The 13860-nt window shown below is 37.1% G+C and overlaps 1 protein-coding gene across 1 annotated transcript in view; it reads right to left on the bottom strand.

Annotated features, from left to right (window-relative positions):
* Window positions 1-13860, bottom strand: part of lingo1a (leucine rich repeat and Ig domain containing 1a) — a 203762-nt gene that overhangs the window by 171885 nt on the left and 18017 nt on the right. The window contains exon 2 of the mRNA XM_086074242.1: window positions 11389-11545. The gene's annotated coding sequence lies outside the window, so the exon portion shown is untranslated. The remainder of the gene's footprint in view (window positions 1-11388; window positions 11546-13860) is intronic.

The following is a 13860-nucleotide window of genomic DNA, read 5'->3' as shown; positions in this document are numbered from 1 at the left end:
CACAAAAAAATGTACACACAATGTCAGCGTGTGCGCACACTCTTTACTAGGGGTGTCAAATTGAGTGTGTTAATTTTTTGTTAATTTAAAGTTGTGTGATTAATGACCGCCCCTTACTTGGAAAGCCTGTATTTGGGAAATTCCAGTTGCAACGCAGCAGACACGTCCACGACAAAGTTTAGCAGTAATAAATGTAATAATAATGCATATATTTGTGGAGACTGGAGTCAAATTGTATTTTACAATTGTAAAAATGTGCAGAATTTCACAAGTTACTTCTTGTTAAAAATTAGATAGCTCTTAACATGAAAAGAAAAATGTGCTGAGCTGTCACCAATGTCTTACAAATGCAATTATACCATCTAGTGGCAGAAAAATGACCAACACAAATCAATATCACACTAGTTTTTTACAGTACAGTACATCTTTCTAATTTCAAGTCATTGTTATTAATTATGAAATTACAGTATCAATGACTAAAAGATGCAGCTTTTATGTTAACAAGAGTATGAAAACCTGGGGGGAAAATATTGTACATTTAAAACCGATAAAATTTGCGATTAATCTTGAGTTAACTATTGAAGTCATGCGATTAATTACAATTAAAAATTCACCCCTAATATTGACACATATTAACAATAAACCTTGCCGAGATGGGCCGTACGTCTAAGTTCATCTATGAGGTCGGTGGGGAAAAATGACCACCAAACAACAACCTCTGGTGCTCTTTTGAGAAACGTGCCAAAATGTGTATTACGTGCACCCCTGATTATCATTATGTCGATGAATAGTGAAATGTCCTTTGTTTTTGTCTTTATCACTTCACACCATACATGAGCTTTTGGGCTTTATTTTAAATGTATTGACTCATCTCCCTACAGGTTTTAGAAAAGTTACTGGAAAATTGTAAGGACCTGAGCTACAATTTCATTAAATTAAGCTTCACTGCAACAACAGCAACAATACCCGATCGTTTGGTGTTTCAAACAAGAGATGCGAAGATTCCGTCTGACAGAGAAGATGAATTTGTTACGGGTTAGCCGTGGGGATTCGTGACTCAAACAAAATCGCAATTTTTTTATGCACTGTGGAGGACATTGGCCACTTGCAACGCCACTACTGCCCAACCCTGCTGGTCGTCGGTCACTTCTCTGCCACCTTAAAATACCCTGGCAGCTATTGTTTCTAAACACGCTAAAAAGGTCTATACATACAAACACAACAATAAAACCAATGCCGTAAACACACATAGCAAGGCAAGAGGGTGTGTTCAGAGTGAGCTTTGATTTCCACACTAATCATGTGTGAGCATTTTTTTTTTCTCCCTTTCCCCGTCCATGGAGCCTCAGTCTGAGCTGGCCTACATAAGCGCTAAGCCTCATTAGCCACAGCCTCAAACCCTGCGAGGGCCTGCACGGGGAGGTGCCGCACAAACGGCCGGTGACAGCACGACAACACATCCAACTGTACGGTACACGATGTTGTGCAGCTAATTGGACGTCTCTCATTTCCTCCCCCCAAAAATGTTTTACTTTCAACTATTGTGAAGGGAGAGGCAGACTTTTTCTGTTTATTTTCTGACTAAATATACGCACTGTGATCATTAACCTTCATGCACTACGGAGGCAGCTGCCTATAGGCCCGAATTTGCTATCTGACTCGCTGAAACTGTCAGAGTTAACCCAGCAACCACCTCCATTGTCATACAGCCCTACAGTGGTACAACTGGAAATTGAACTCATTCACTGCCATCGACTATCGGCGTAAAAAATTAATATGAACTATTTCTATTAAACTTTTCTTTTTTTATGAAAACCTAGAATTTTTTTATTGTACATTTATAACAGATATAAAATTATGATGTAATTAATTACCATTAAACGGCCCTTATTTTTAATATATATTTTTTAAATTAGGCCCGTCAGGCGATAATTTTATATATTTTTTGTAATTAATCACATGACTTCACTAGTTAACTAACAATTAATCACAAATGTTATATCTGTTCTAAATTTACAATATTTTTTTTTCTAGGTTTTCATACTCTTGTTAGCAAAAGTGGATTTTTTTTAAACCAATAGTTGAAATGAATTTTTGACGTCTATGGCCATCAATGGCAGTGAATGAGTTCATCACAAAGTTGTTGGAAAAATATCCCGAAAGAAGTTTGAGTTCAAGCAGTCGTCTTGCCATGTTATGAGAGTTCATCTCAACTTTTGTCCTCAAGGGCCACATTTCAGCTAAAAAGAAACAGTACTCATCAAAGTTGCGAATGACGTATACACAAACACAAGACCCCTAAAAAGATATCCAAAATCGTATTGTTTGACCTCAGTGTCGCTTTTGACACAGTTGACCATGCAATTCTCATGCACTGGCACAATTGTAAGGTGGTTCAAATCCTGCCTATATACCAGGCACTACACATCATACACAATCATCCAGGCCAATTATCGGTGTCGTCTAAATGCCAAACGTAAAAACATGGAATAAGTCACATAATATTTTGATTGAAAGCAAAAACTATATACAGAAAATGCTGGATAAATCTAGGATGGTGTGAATTTTATATCATTTACTGTATTATTGTTTATACAGTATTTCAAAAATGTTCATCATATTGCATTCCCTACAATATTTACAATGCTGCATATTTATTTTACAGGCACCAGGCACAGTGGGGTGCCTCACAGTTCTGAGGTTTGATTTTTAGCTTTGGTCTTGCCGTGTGGAGTTTGCATGTTTTCGCTGTGCTTGCCAGGGTTTTCATCAGGTACACTCACTCGCACAATTCTCTAAACAAGATCCAAAGCATGCTTGCTTCAAGCTGTGTTTTTACTCGTCACACCCATAAGACGTTTACTGTAAAACTCACACGTAAAACAAAAGACAGTTAAACACCGGCATGTTCAACCAAACCATGTTTTTGATTTGATTTGTAAATAATCTGCTAGCATAATGCTAACATGTAATGTAAAACACCATAGTCAGGCTAACAGTAATTAACATTCATATTATGGCAATTAAAAACCTACAAACAACTGATACTTTGCCACACACGGTGCAGCAACAGTAAAAACATATACAGACATGCCTTGAGACACAAGTATAATTTTTTTATATGACCATGTTTGTATCTCAAAACATCTTTCCCCATTAAAATAAATTCAAATGCCATTCATCCGTTCATTAGTGTCAAAAAAACACAAAAAAACACAAACTAACTAGAGAAACTATAATATTTTACGGGGGGAAAAAAGCATACATTAAATATAATGTAAAGTTGTTGTTTTATGTTTTTTTGCTTCAATTCAATGAACAACCAGGGGTCTGTACAATACAGACAAATGCACACAAAGAAGAGTTTTACAACTGACTCAGTTAAGCTGCTGTATAAACCAAATTCTTGTTGTTTAGAGTTTATTTTCAGTTAACTTTAACTGGTAGTGTCAATAATGTTGAAAAAAATTATATTTACGAAGGGTGTTAAATAGTGCATTCATTTTGACTTAATTTAAAGTTCTTTTAACGGCACAAATTTTTTAACGCGCCTGCCCCTTACTTGGAAAGCCTGTACTGGGGAAATTCCAGTCGCAACGCAGCAAATCGTCCACGTCAAAATTTAGCTGTAATAAATTTAATAATAATGCATATATTCGTGGAGACTGGGGTCAAGTTGCATTTTCCAATTTTGAAAATGTGCAGCATTTCACAAGTTACTTCATGTTAAAGATTAGATGCATGCACTGAGCTATCACCAATGTCTTACAAATGCAATTATGCCATCTGATGGCAGAAAAATCACCTCAACACAAATCGTTTTTTTTTACAGTACAGTACATATTTTTTTATTTTAACTCAATTTTATTAATTATTATGAAATTACTGTATCAATGACTAAAAGATGCAGCCATATTTCTATTATAACATTTCCCCCCCTTTTATGTTAACCAGAGTCATGTACATTTTATTGTACATTTAGAACTGATGTAAAAATTGTGATTAATCATAAGTTAACTATTGAAGTTATGTGATTTATTAAGATTGTAAAAAATTTGACGGGGGTCGTCCTTTGGCGCTGCCGCGGCCTGGGGGGCCCTGAGGTGTTGCGCTTGCTCTGTCCTGGCAGGGGTCGACGGCTCCCCTCTTTGGTGGAGATTTTCATGCATGCCAGATCCACCACACCAGCATCTATCGAAACTCAGACGCAATCTGCTTCTTCCTCGGGACATTGATTCGGTGGAGGCTGGTGTCTGTGGATCTCACTCTGCTTCGTCTGTCCTGCCTTCCTTTCCTCAGTCTCTCCTTTGGTCTCCCTGATTTTTTGGATTTGTTGGAATTTAGATGTTTCTGGGGTTGGTGAAGAACTCTGGTTGGTGGCCCGGTGGGTGGTGTCTGGTCGGTGCTGGATTTCACCTTCCTTTGTTTTCTTTGGTCCTTCCTCGGGTCTCCTGACGGCGGTGTTCGGTTTAGGTGAGTGAACGGTATGGGATTTTTTTTAATAGGTTTTTGGTGAACTAACGAATACACACACGCACGTACATACACATACAAAACAAAAAACAAAAAAAAGAGCAATGATGATGACATTACCGAATGAACGATACTGAGCTCTTTAAAAAAAAAAAAAAAAAGAGAGAGAGAGAGAGAGAGAGAGAGAGAGAGAGAAAGAAAACAAAAAAACCACACAAAAAAAAAGATTTCAAAAAATTTAATTGCCTGACACCCCTAATATTTACTAATGATATATGCCAAACTGCTGCTTGTTGTGAAGTGAATTGATTTGACTGCCACTATTACCGGAGTAATAGTTGGGGATCTTCTCTTTCTCTTCTTCTTGACTCTTTTAGTAATGACACTGCATTCTCTTCTAGTGGACCTCAGTGGTGCCAGCAGGAAATTCGAACCTGCCTGTACACTCTGAAAAGTCACAAACGTGCAAAACAAACTAGCAAGGGGAACCTCATGTTTTGTCAACTGATTGTACATGAGAGCACAGTGCAAGTTTGTATGTTCCTTCACGGGTGACAACGTGCTAAACTGGCACATTTGCAACGGTTTGACTTGCGCTCGCGCTCGCTCTCGCTCTCTCGTGTATCAAACAACAGAGTGTCACAAGGCGTGGCGGCCGTAGGAGGCGACGTCGGTTTAAAGAACAGCTGCTGCGTGTCGCTCGTCATATTTTCACACGCGAAAATGTGCTTGTTGACACGCCGGTGTCTTCCACCGCGGTGTGTGTGCCTGCAGGCCCACTCACACGTACAGGCTGTCCAAACACAATACATGGCAATAAAACTACATGTTGGCAGAGAAAGTATTTCATAAAAACAAAGCACAAACGACAGCTTTAGCACCAGCAACAAATCTATCATTTCACACACAGCACTGCATGCATGTGTGTTGTACGTATACGGAATGGCCGTGCCTGAATCAGGACATGGGTCTAAATATACAATTCAAATATTGTTAAAAAAATAAAATAAAGTTTGGAATTGCATCTATGCTTGTGGGTAGAAAGCATTTTTTTTTCATAGGATACAATAATAGTAGTAAAATGGCAAAATTCTATATTTCACTTACAACACAGAGTTTTTTGAAATTTTCTAGCTTTATATTGCGTGTGTGTGTGCGTGTGTGTGTGTGTGTGTGTGTATCAAAATGTATAATGACTTTAATGAGTAAATAATTCAAAACACTGACAAACATACAAATAGTTTCATTGTGTTTAAGTGTCCACGATTGATGTAAAAAATAAAATAAAATAAAAAAGCTAAAAAAATGAATAAAATATGGTTATTATAATGAAATGATTTTTAAAATTTAAAACGTCGCAAAACACAAAAACAAGTGTAACAATGGCCCTAAGTTTGTGTTAGTGACAGTGCTGCTGATTGGCTTGATGAGTCCGTTTATGAGTGAGAACGACGCGTCTTCTTGATCTCTTCTCAAAAATCCCCAAACTGCTTTAATCAGCTCCCAATTATGCAACCTCATGAATGTTAAACTGTCAGTCTCCCAGTGCACCGCCAAAGAAATTAGCAGCCCTCGTTTTTAATCAGCTAACCAGCCTGACGACGTCCTAAGCGTGACGCACATTTTCATTTGCGAACCATGGAGCGTTCCCAATGAGAGAACGTCTTTCAACTGTGTACAGTGAAAGCCCCAATGACTTAAAGCACGAGTGTACAAAGTGTTTCTTCCAAGGGCCGCAAAGAGAAAAATTTAATGAAATGAATGCAAGTGCCACTTTACCTTTAATTTATTTAACACGCTAAACCAAAAACGTACACCATTGTAGGTAAAGCTACGCAAAGCAATTCCATATTTTTTATTAGTGGTGTCAAAATTAGTGTGTTAATTTTGAGTTAATTTAAAGGTCCTTTAACACCACTCATTTATTTAACGCGCGATTAATGACCACCCCTTACTTGTAAAGCCTGTACTGGGAAATTCCAGTTGCAACGAAGCAGAAAAATCCACGTAAAAATTTTGCAGGAATAAATGTAATAATAGTGCATATTGTGTGGACTGGGGTCAAGTTGTATGTTATAATTTTAAAAATGTGCAGAATTTTACAACTTAATTCATGTTAAAGATTAGCTCTTAATATGAAAAGAAAAATGCACTGAGCTGTCACTAACGTCCTACAAATGCAATTATGCCATCTAGTGGCAGAAAAAATACCTCAACATAAAACAATCACACTTTTTTTTTTAACAACACAGGACATCTTTCTAATTTAAACTCGATGTTATTAATTATTAGGAAATTACCTTATAAATGACTAAAAGATGCAGCCATATGTCTATTAGTTTAACTTTTTTTCACTTTTATGTTCACAAGAGCATGAAAACGTATTTAATATTAAAAAATATTGTACATTTAGAACAGATAAAATTTGCGATTAATCTTGAGTTAACTATTGAAGTCATGCAATTAATTATGATTTTAAAAGATTAATCACCTGACACCCTTAGTTTTTATATAGTATTGTTAAAATAAAGTTATTCCAGATTTACTCTTATAGTATTGCAAAGCATGACTTATGCTCTTGTGGATGCAGGGCAGGAACTGTGCCTTATCACAAGACAGAGGCTGAAACACTTTGCAGATGAACTGTTGAACTTTGACTGTTGAAACCCTCAGCGTCGAAGAAAGACACGTCTTTATTATTATCTGCATAATGACTCATATCCTTAAAGATTGCTGTTGTGTGTTTGCCCTCCCCCTTAGAGCAGCAACATCTGTGTAAACTGGGAAAATCCTATTAGAAAGAGAGTGGACTGAGTGTGCTCAGAATGGGTAGGAGATTGTAATCGGTGCGCATCTCTGTCCGTTCTCCTCGCAAGAAAAATAATCTAAGTCTCTTGTCTTCCTTCCTTGTCTATTGTTTATTAAATGTACTAGGTAGACTGAACCTGACATTATATACACGATTGCTATCATATTTTATTAGAAGGATGCACACCCCCAACCAGCTCATGATAAACGCCCACCAGGACAGTAGCTCACCTTCGAAGCCAGAAAATCAGAAAAAGGGTTTTAAACAATTCAGATAAAGAATTCTGACATAAAAAAAAAGACAGATTTTATGCTTCCAAGGGGGCCATGAAGTATAATGTCCAGTCAGCATTTAGTCAAGGACCCACGCCAACCATCCCACAGCAAAGAGCAAATGACTTAGCGGGCCTCCGTCTTTAATTGCAGAACTGCCGTCGCTCCTCTTTTGGCAGCTGAGGGGAAAGTGATTCATTATAATGAAGAATTTGCAGGCCTTATGCTTATGCACTTAACCGCAATATATTTCCTTTGTCGGCACAGTTAGCCGCTCGTTCCGGACTTTGGAGCGTGATTAAAGCAGAGTCAGCAGGAGACATTAATCTTCACATGTTGACAATGGATCTTTTTTTTTTTCTTTTTTTTCAACAATACACTATTTGGGTGTCCGGCAGCTGCATACGCGGAGTGAACTACTATAGCATGTTTAATATGAACTCCTATACACATTGATAGAAGACTAATGCAGAGGAGAGTTAATCCTAACTTTCAACTAACTAACTTTACAAATAGATCTACAAACAGTGAAGCTTAGCTGCACAGTTAGCCACATGCTAACTAGCTAACTCGCCAAAGCATCAACATTGCCCCCCCCCCCCAAAAAGGTTATTACTTACTTTTTTTAATTTGCAAACCCTGGTTTATAAAACAGAAAATCAACAAACACAAAAGTATGTTCTTTATGTCTTTATACTCAAACAAATGTGATGCCAGAAACGCTCAGCGTTGGGTCTGACTACATTTCCCATGATTCTTGGACACTAAAGCAGGAAGTACACCTCATGTGTCAATGTGTCATTTAATCACATGAGCACACCTGGAGGTTTGAGGTGACATCTCCGTCATCATAACAAATTATGATGTGTTTATTTAATCAGTTATTTGACTCTGCTAACACAAACAGATCCACAAACCGTGAAGGTTAGCTGCACTGTTAGCCACATGCTAACTAGCCAAAGCATCTGTGTCAACATTGACCTAAAAAAGAACAAAGGTTTGTTTTATTACATACTTCTTTTTTTTTTTTGCAAACATCTCCGACTGTCTCTCTGTGCCTTTGTACTATTATGATGATCAGTCACACATTCAATAAAAGGTTCTTTCTGGAAACGTGTACACAGTTGTGATGCAAACCACAGTAATTAGCAACTAGCTAACCACTGGCCATTGAAGTAGCCCTAATTAATGGTTAAGAACAGTTGTATTTTAAAAAATAATTTTATATTTGGCCTAAAAGAGTCATTTAAGTTGGAAAAAATTTAAAATAAATTATTGATATTTAGTTAGGAAATGATGAGTTCATCCAACTTTGTTTTTTTTTTTTTTTTTGTGAGGCGGAATGATCTATAAAGTTAAAAGTCACACTGCTGTTCCAATGTACAGTATCTCACCACTCATGAAATGACTTGTCCAATCAAATTGCTCGGTCGCAACTCACTGTTGAGCACAACTCAGCAACTTGTTTTCATGATTGTGCTGTACATGCAATATTGATGGTAAAGATGTCGGCCATGCAGACGGAATCACGTGAAACCCCTCGGTACAAACAAACATGTCAGGCAGCAGTCAGAGAGGCTCTTTAATTAAGCACCAGCAACACAAACAAAACCCAATTAGCATCCAATTATCGCACAGGAAGTAAGACGTCAGGTCATGTGATCATTTCTGGCGCTAGAATATTTGACATTTATTTTGTAAGACATACTGTACATGTCATTATTGACGAGGTAACCATCAACAAGACAGCATGAAAAATAATTCTCATTTGATAGTATGATGTCCAAATGAATAGTTGATTATTGTGCAACTGCATCTGAACATAAAACAAAACATGTCATTCATAATTCACAATGTTTATTCAGTATGTAGACGCTCCGTGCAAAAGTGACCTAGCAGAATTCACAATTACATGTTGGCATGTTTCTTGCTGTTGTTGATGAAAATATGTTGGGGACGTTGCAAATGCAAGAAAAGAAATCCAAACAAAAATAAATAGTGCTTTGATCATCAAAGAAGAAAAAAAAAATGCTTTCTTCCAAGAATGGTTTTAAGTTTTACTCAATGCACTGATTTGAATCTGGCAATCAGCCACTTCTTAAAGGATATCATGTTTGTACACATTTGGAGCTCTGAGGGTTGGGAGTGCAGTGGGATCAATGTGTTGTGGGGTGGTTTTAAAATAGCAGCGTTGTATTATTATTATTTTTTTTTTTTTTTTGGTCCTTTGGTATTCGTTTGTGTCTTGACTACTAAATGTACTTTTTTTTTATATTCTTCTTCTTATTATTATTTTTTGGTCCTTTGGTATTTGTTTGTGTCTTGACTACTAAATGTACTTTTTTTTAAATATTCTATAAAAATGAATTTATTATGTATTCATTGTGAAAAAAAAAAGTCTAATCGCATAAACATAACCGTATTAATGTATTTTTAAAATTGATATAAAAATTCATATGAATCCATCCATTTTCTATACCATGAATCATGTCGAGGGCAGACTATATCTTGCATCGTTCTTACTTAGAGCTGTCAAAATGAATCGATGAATCGACAAGTAATTGATTATCAAATTAATGGACAACTTTTTAAATTTAAAATTGCCCAAATGCTCTGATTTCAGCATATCAACAGTAATTGTTCACTGATTTCTGTAGTCCTTAATGAAAGAAGGCTGATTTTATTTTGTGTTAAATCAAAATAAGACATTTGCAAATATCTGGTTATACTTTGGACGAACCAATCGGTAACGTAGTACATCAACCCCCCCCCCCTTTTTTTTATCTGTATATTAATACAAAGTAAGAAATAAACACCAATCCCTGCTTAATAAACAGTATGTACGGTTCTCTGGTGGAGAAAGTAGTGTTTGCACCTTTGGATGTTTTTGACCCTCGAGTGGTAAGTAGTTTTAAGGAGTGTTGGCTTGCACTAGGTTATTGAATCAGGATGTTTATATTGTGTTTTGAGTTGCAATGTGACATAAGTCACTAAGCGCTTGGTAGCGTAGCATTATGCTAAAGATTATCCCGTTTTTGTAGGGTTTACAGCTAATTTTAGTAAATGATGCAAATCTATATTATTTTAAACTTTAAATAACCTGATTAAAATGTCCCCTTATGTTGTGTGCATTACAGTTTTACAGTTCCATCCAATAAATTGCTAAAACAGCAAGAGGCTTCCTGGTCTCTATTGGAGAAGCTGTTAGCTTTTTTTTTTTTTCTGGAGAGCTCAGTTCATTCGGTAATTTTACCGATTTGACATGTCATCATCATTGCTCTCTTTTTTTTTATTATTAATTTTTATTTTATATGTGGGTGTGAATGTGCATGTGCGTGTGAGTGTGAGTGTGTATTCATTAGTTCACCTAAAACCTATTAAAAACCTGAACCGAACAGAGAAGCTGTTAGCTATCTGTACAGCTAGTTCCTAAACACTAGTGAAGACAGAATACAGTAATTAGAGAAAAAAATGCTTTTGTAACACACTTTAATGCAAAATTCAAATTAATCCGATTAGTCGATTGAATAATCGATTCTAAAAATATTCGGTAGTGACAGAACTTAACTACTGTATGTCTACTGTTATATAAACTTGTTCACTGCCATGGACGTTCATATTTGTCAACTGGAATCTGAACTTTTACGCTCACTAACGTATATATTTGTACGTTAATAACAATAACAATAATAATGAATAGTAATAATTAAAAGGGTACAATTTCTTCGTCTGTGAGTTGGAGTGCATTTTCTTTTTTTGGGTGTCTGGGTATTTTATTTCAAATAAAAACCCGTCTGTGAACACGCTGTAGCCGTAGGGTTGGAATTCACCTACCTTACAATCGTTTTTGATGCTTTTTCAATGAGAATATCGCAGTCGGTGCAGCCATAAGGGAATGTTTCCCTCTGTCTTCTTTGTGCATTGCTGCATGTGGCGGTTCATCTGTAAGGACTTTGGGCTTTGAAGTCGGAGGGTCACGGTTCGAGTCCCGCTGTGGACAAAATGTAAAAATGTTTCAATATTGTATGTGGTGGCCATTGCGACACAAAATGTGAAATGAAGAGGAAGCATTAAGCAATAATACGGATATTATCACATAGCAAATGTTTGATATTTCCTCAGGTCTAAATGTTAACACTGGCTGTTTACATGCAACACAAGCTAACACGCGGCGGTGGCGGCTGGCGCGCGCGCCTGTCACAAGCGCTCCAAACTCTCATCCGTAATCATCCGAGTGCCTTAATGGAGGCTCAGACAAGCGTGTTTGTGTTGCATGCGCCATACTGTCTCACATGTGAGAAGGCACATTCATCACCTTCGCGTAATGCATGTCGTTGTTTCTTACATGGTGAAACGTTATCACTGGGCTGGCGTTTCATCATATCAGGCAAACAGAAGTGACTTTTCACCATCTTTAAAACGGGAATATATTTAAAACAGAGGTGCTCAAAATGTGGCCCCCGGGCCGTTTTTTGGCCCACCATTTATTTTCTTAGCGGCCTGCATAATTTTTATATATATAGTCAAACCCGGAATCTACTCTCAAGTGATCTTATTTTTAGAGGGGCTGGACTGTTGTATAACTGTATAGTTATTGGCCATAAACCCACTTTTTGTTCTAAGAGATATAGACATGCTGTAACTGATATCAAAATATACACAATACTAAAGTTTATATCCAAATTTAGTGAGAATTCAAATGATTCTATCACATATCCGGTCCGCTATTGCACGGAAACAGTACAAAACATATATAAATAATCCACAGAGTCAAAGAGTTTATGGAACGCATGATTAATGCGATTGCTCCTTTTGCCAGTTGCTTAATTTCATTTTTAGTTATTTTTTAAATAATCCGTTCATAACATTCACCTTGCACAACAGAATTACATTTTAGAATAGAACGTGTCAATATCATGAAATCAGTTCAAATGCCAGATTATGACTATGCCTTTAATCAATCAGTTAAATTAGTGCGCATTTAACAAGAAGCTAGTGTTAGACGTTTTCTATTTTTAGATTTGGAAAAAAAGTGTTTCTTATCCGTTTGTGGTGCAAAAATGTTTGTACACAATGTGACAAGGGAGCGAGACAAATGTCTCCATCTAGCACAAAACCAAGTTTACAAAGTGCTTTTCATCGGCGGAAGGAGTGCAGAGCAAAAATGAAAAGATGGGAAAGAAAATGTGAACAAAGACAGCGCCAGTGCGGGACACCGTGGGAGGATGTCTCGCAAAAGACGGCGTCTTGCGTCTCTTCAGGTAACCGCAGTCGAGAATGCTCTCTCTCTCTCTCTCACACACAAAGTGAGCGCAGGACATTTCTTGAAAAAAAATGAGAGCGCACATTTTCACAGCGCTGACCTCTGAACTGCGGGGAAGTTGGCTGGTGGGGTGAGAAGACGTCACAAGGACAAAGACGTGGAGAGAGAAAAAAGTCACAGCTCCTCGCTAATTGCGCAATGTTGGCGAGCACTGCTCCTGTCGTCATGACTGATGTGCTGAGATTTAGATTGTGTCACTTTGAGGCCCGCCGGTGTTACGCCCCGCGGAGTTGAGAGCGACACAGGACGGGAGGGAATGGAGAAGCAGGTCACTTTCAGTATATGCTTTCTACGCACTACAGTGTTGCCCCGTTCCCCAGCCTAATCGCGATTTGCTACTGTAAATTGGCCCATTTTTTTTGGGGGGGGGGGGGGCTACCTATGCTTGAAAAACATGCCTATTCAATGTTTCTGAAACGAATGACAAACAAACCAATTTCATCGGGAAATTGAATAGAGCCTCGTCAAAATTTAGCAGTAGTAAATTTAATAATAATGTGGACACTGGGGTCAAGTTGTAGTTTACTATTTTAAAAATGTGTAGAATTTCACAAGTTACGTCATGTTAAAGATTAGATATCTCTTAATATGAAAAGAAAAATGCACTGAGCTGTCACCAACGTCTTACAAATGCAATTATGCCATCTAGTGGCAGAAAAATAACCAACACAAATCAATATCACACTCGATTTGTACACACGAATGTTTTATAGTACGATAAATCTTTTTAATTGCAACTAAATTTTATGAATTATAATGAAATTACTGTAAAAGATGCAGCCATATTTCTGTTAGTTTAACATTTTTTCCACTTTTATGTTAACAAGCGTAAGAAACTATAAAAACAAAAGTGGTTTATTGTACATTTAGAACAAATATAACATTTGTGATTAATCGTGAGTTAACCACTGAAGCAATGTGAATAATTACAATTACAAATTTTAATCGCCTGACACCCCTATCGAATACGAAATATGCAATAA

Source organism: Leptonotus elevatus, chromosome 4, assembly GCF_054856555.1.
Source record: "Leptonotus elevatus isolate MCC_2025b chromosome 4, RoL_Lele_1.0, whole genome shotgun sequence".
Lineage (NCBI taxonomy): Eukaryota > Metazoa > Chordata > Actinopteri > Syngnathiformes > Syngnathidae > Leptonotus > Leptonotus elevatus.
This window is presented reverse-complemented; position numbering and strand designations above follow the sequence as displayed.